Raw genomic sequence first — 5,849 nt, 5'->3', positions numbered from 1 at the left:
TGTGAGTGTGAGAAAACGCAAAACATCCTGGATAGGCCCAAAGAGGCGCGAGTCTTGTGGCGGGAAGTTTTAGGTGTCAGGAAGAAACACAACTTGAAAGGGACAATTCAAGGTGGGAATCCTGAGGAACAGCCCAAAGAGGCGCGAGTCCACCGGCGATAAAAGGGAGCTTCCCCCTTTTTTGGAAAAACGCGCTGATTGTTTTGTATAAATAGAGACGTTTGTGCTTCATTGTTTCGTCATCCGAGACACAAAAAACATCTCTAAAAACCTCTCTTCTACTTCCACAAAATTATTCATGGATGCTTTCGAAAATGTGTTGCGACAATGGTGTCGGTATTTGTCGCCTTCCGAGAAGTATCAACTTATTTGCATGGGAGTTGGTCAATTGTTGGTGCTTCGTCAAGTCATGGTGAAATCCTCGTTTCTTGAAGCATGCTCTCGGTTTTGGGATTCGAAACATCATCTTTTCGTTTTCCCGAAAGGCGAAATTTACCCTCTTGCCGAAGAAGTAGGCTCCATTGGTGGATGGCCGGGTTGTACTCCGGTGCTTCCCCCGACTCGGTTGTGTTATAAGGAGAAATTCCGTTCGATGTTGGGCTTGTCGACAAGTCAAGTCAACTTTCTCCTTGCTCATCATGGTGTGGATATGGTGGCTCTTATCAACATTTTCTCCAACCGGTTGGATGTCAATGTCTCGGAGGTGGCTAGGAGAATGGCTCTTGACTTTTGCCTAGTACATGTATACCTCTTTGTTGATGCTTTGAAGTAGGGGGGTCTAAAGGCTATGGTAGCAAGACCCTTGTGCATGTGGTTGAGCAAATGGAGTATGGTAGGGATCCATCATGGTTGGTGCTTGGCGAGATCATCCAAGCTTTGGATAAGAAGGGCTCTTGTGGAGAAGTCCCTCGTTTGGATCCCCAAGGATCCTCCAAGTGTGGTTACTGGAGAGGCTAACGTATGTAGAGCCTCCGACCGATTCTTCTTCTTATTCCTTATATCACCTTACTATGAGGAGGAAGTTGTACTCGGATAGCTTTGCGTCCACCGAGGCCTATTGGACCACGAGATTGGTGGAGGAGGGCGGTCCTCATATCTGTTGGGTGGTGCCATCGTGGCACTTGAGATCCTTCACGGGGTTGTCCGCTCCGGTTGCTAGTTCTTGCTCTTTGATGGTGGTGGGCTTAAAGGTTGCTTCCTTCGTTTATCCCAAAAGGCTTATGAGGCAAATGGGGCGTCAACAAAAGGTGCCTGCTTAAGATACTCTCGTTTAAGAGAGTGTTTTTCGAATCTCCGAGCTTGTGGAGGTCTTCAAAAGATGGTGAGTCACTCGGCCGCTTTGGGAGGTACCAAACCCCGTTGCCACGACATGGGTGACTCCCGCTTATGTCAAGTGGTCAAGAGCTCAAACCTTGGAGGAGAGGACCAAATCTCGTAAGGACGAGGTTGTTGATTTGAAGTATAGAGAGGTTGGCAAGGCCAACCGTGCCTTCTTTGAGGACTTTGTTGATGGAGCTGGCCCGGATGTGATGAGGCCACCAAAGAGGAGAAGCTCGGGTCCCAAAGATGTAGTGGGCCGTGTATGGGCTCGCTTTGGACCGAGTATGGGGTCATGCAACAGACCGGAGGCCATCGCCGTTGTAGATCCGTTGAGGTTCCGCTCCGAAGTGGAAGTCCATGCTATGCGGGCCAACAAGAAGGACAAGGGGAAGATTGTACCCCGAGGGAAAAGGCAAAGGTAGAATAGAAGAATGAAGATCTCCATTAGCTATTTTATTATTATGTTGTACTAGCTATGTATTGTGTTTTATGCAAGTTTTACTATGTGAGGTGTCTTAGTCGACACCTTACTTTTGACAAGTTGTAGGCTTGCCGAGATTTATTTGTTGTTGAATTCGTAATCCTTCTCATTATTATCTAAATAAGATGATTGCTTGTGTCAAAAGAAACTATGAACGCTTTTTTTCTTCCATCCATTTCGTAAAGGCAATTCGGCTTTAACTGTCCTAAACATTGCACTTGGGAAAGTGAGATTTTGTGGAAACGGATAGAGGCCCTTTTTTTGTATTTTTGTATGAAAGGGAATGTTTTTCCCTTTCGTTTTTTTTTAAGTTGATATGGGTGATGTTTTTTGATGTAGGGATGTTTTTTTTTTTATTATGGGGATGGTTGTATCCTTCTTGTGTAAGAAAGGACTGCCTACGTATCCACCTGAAAAGGTGAAATCAAACCATGATCGTAGTTCGAAATGTTTTGAAGATTTATTTGGGTTTTGCAGTTGTATCCCTCTTGTATAAGAAAGGACTGCCTACGTATCCACCTGAAAAGGTGAAATCAAACCGTGCTCGTAGTTCAGGATGTTTTGGTTTGAATGCAAATGGATGTTGCCTTTGAAAGATCAAAGGGCATTCGAAACGGGCAAGGTGCCGCAACTTAGACTCGATAAAACATGCAATTTCAAATCAGAACGCATTGAAGAACTTGACTTGAAAGGGTTAAGGTGGTCGCTAGTTATAAAACTAGGGTGAGGTTGTTGGACGCTAAAGTTCAAGGGTAGTATTTCTTGATTTGGTTTAGGTTGGTCGGGTTTGTAAAATCTTCCCCGTCTACGTCACTCAGTCTCACTGTGCCCCCCGAAAGTATTTTCTTGACCAGGTACGGCCCGGCCCAATTGGGTTTGAATTTTCCCCTCGGATCGACGGGTAATGGTGCTTGAACCGACTTGAGGACCAAGTCGCCTTCTTTGATGTCCCCGGGTTTAACCTTTTTTGTTGAATGCCCATTATATACGTCGTTGGTATAGCTGGACGTTGTGCAAGGCGTTGAGCCGTCGTTCGTCTAGAAGCGTGAGTTATTCGAACCTTAGACGGGTCCATTCCGCCTCAGAAACTTGACTCTCCAGCAGGATGCGTAGAGATGGGACCTCGAACTCTATCGGCTAAACCGCCTCCATACCGTATGCTAGGTAGAAGGTTGTGGCTCTTGTGGGTGTTCGAATGGAGGTTCGGTATCCCCAGAGTGCGAATGTGAGTTTACTCGGCCAATCACGGTAATTATCTTGCATTTTCTTGATCATGGTGACAAGAGTTTTGTTTGCTGCCTCCACCGCTCCATTGATTTGGGCACGGTAGGGGGATGATCGATGTCGTTTGATCTTCTATTTGTCCAGCAAGGCTTGTGTTTCCGCCTAGAAGTGAGAGCCTTGATCGCTGATGATTTCATGGGGTACCCCATATCTACAGATGATGTTGTCCTGGATGAACTTGGCCACTTGTTTGGTGGTCAAGACTGCATAGGATTGTGCTTCCACCCATTTGGTGAAATAGTCGATGGCAACGAGGACAAAGCAATGCCCTTTGGTGCCTTTTGGGTTGACTTTCCCGATGATGTCGATGCCCCAGGTCGAGAAAGGCCAGGGTGATGTCATGGTGTATAAAAGAGACGGTGGTATGTATTGTATATTGGCGAAGATTTGGCAATTGTGGCAGTGTTTGACGTAGTTGCGGCAATCGGCTTCTATGGTGGTCCAGTAGTAGCCTAACCGCATGATTTTTCGGGTCAGCATCATTGCGCTCATGTGAGGGCCACATTCTCCGTTGTGGACCTCTCCCATGACTTTTTTGGCTTTCTGATGGTCAATGCAAAGGAGGAGAATCCCTTGGGGCGTTCTTTTGTATAATTGTTCTTGGTTTAGCAAGAATTGTGATGCAAGTAAACGGATGGCTCTTTGTCCTCTTGTATCAAAGTTGGGAGGGAATTCGTTTTTGGTTTTGTAGTTGAGAATGGCTTGGTACCAAGGCTCGATATGGTTTTCCTTGTCAATGTTGATGGCGTAGATGTGGGCTGGCTCGCTCCTTCTCTCGACACATAGGGGCATCGATGTCATGTCGTCAGGTATGTTAACGAGCGCGGAAAGTTTTGCCAGGGCATCCGCAAATTGATTTTCCTCTCGTGGCAAGTGGAAGTAGTCGATTTAGTCGAAGAACTCGGCCTCTTGATTGATTTTTGCTCGGTAGGGAGCTAAGCTGTCACTTCGGATTTTCCATGATCCGGACACCTGATTGATGATGAGTGAGGAATTGTCGTGGACCCTCAGTCTCTTGATGCCAAGTGTTATGGCTGCTTGTAGGCCGATGAGGCATGCTTCATATTCAGCGGCATTGGTGGTGACGGCGAAGTCTAGTTCGACCGAGATCGGAACATGTTCTCCCTCTGGTAATATTAGATGGATTCCTACCCCGAAGCCTCTCATATTAGATGCACCATCGAAGTATAGGTCCCATGTGTCGGTGTCGGTATAAAGGATGTCTTCGTGAGGAAGTGACCATGTGTCGGTCCTTGGATCCTCGTTGACGGGATTTTCTGCTAGGAAATCGGCGACTGCCCTTCCCTTGATAACCTTGAGGGGTACGAACTTGAGATCAAATTCGGATAGCATGAGTGTCCATCTAGACAGCCTTCCGTTTAGTACGGGTTTTTCGAAGATGTATTTGACCGGGTCCATCTTGGAGTAGATGTGAACGTGTAGCTGAGCATGTAGTGCCGCAGCTTCTTTGTTGACCATACTAGGGCAAGGCATGTCTTTTCCAGTTGGGTGTACCTTATCTCATACTCGATGAACCTTTTGCTGATGTAGTAGATGGCTCATTCTTCGCCGTCGACTGTTTGTGCTAGCATTGCTCCCATGGCTATGTTGGTGACAGTCAGGTATAGGGATAAGGGAATTCCTTGTTGAGGTGGCATGAGGACAGGAGGTTTGGATAGGATTTCCTTTATCCTGTCGAAGGCCTTTTGACAGTCGTCATCCCAATCGGTGTGATCGGAGGCGCGAAGCTTCTTGAAGATTGGTTCACAAATCATGGTGAGCTTAGCTATGAAGCGGCTGATGTATTGAACCTGGCCGAGAAATCCCCGAATCTCCTTCTCGTTCTTAGGCCGAGGCATTTGTTGAAGGGCTTTGATTTTGGTTGGATCAATTTCAATGCCTCTTTTGCTTACGACATGTCCCAGAAGCTTTCCGGAGGTGACCCCGAAGGCACAATTCTGAGGATTCAGTCTCATGTTGTATTTCCGCAGACGAGCGAAGAATTTCCGAAGGGCGTTGATGTGGTCGTCCCGTTCTTTTGATTTAACGATCATTTCATCGAAATATACCTCTACCTACTTGTGCATCATATCACGTAGGAGAGTGGTAGCAGTTCTTTGATAGGTGGCTCCGGCTTTGATGAGGCCGAAAGGCATGACCGTGTAGCAGTATGTACCCCACTGTATAGTGAATGCAGTCTTGTGCATGTCTTCCTTAGCCATTTTGATCTGGTTATACCCAGCATGCCCGTCCATGAATGATAGGAGAGCATGCTCGTTGGTATTGTCCACCAGGATGTCAACATGTGGCAAAGGGAAGTCGTCCTTTGGACTTGCTTTGTTCAGATCCCTGAAGTCGACGCAAACCCGAATTCTTCCATCCTTCTTAGGTACAGGCACGATGTTGGCCACCCAGTCAGAGTATTCAAACGCTTTGATGAACCCGGCCTTGAACTATTTATCCACTTCTTCTTTGATTTTCAGGACCCATTCAGAGCGCATTCGGCGCAACTTTTGCTTTACGGGTTTAGCTCCGGGCGAATACATCCTTGTATTCGTATAGGAGGTCAATGAACTATTGTCTTTCTAAGGGGTCAAGGGTTGTCCCTATCCTAAGTTCTTGAGGTGTGTCGTCGGTCCCTACATTAATAGGTTCGGTCTCCTCAATGATGGGGTCCTGATTTCCCGTTTGTCAAGTTCTTTTGCTAGGTGAGGTGGGTAGTCACTCAAGTCAAATTCCTCATAGTCGTTCAGAATTGCATTGC

Source organism: Silene latifolia, chromosome 2 (genome assembly GCF_048544455.1).
Source record: "Silene latifolia isolate original U9 population chromosome 2, ASM4854445v1, whole genome shotgun sequence".
Taxonomy (NCBI): domain Eukaryota; kingdom Viridiplantae; phylum Streptophyta; class Magnoliopsida; order Caryophyllales; family Caryophyllaceae; genus Silene; species Silene latifolia.
This window is presented reverse-complemented; position numbering follows the sequence as displayed.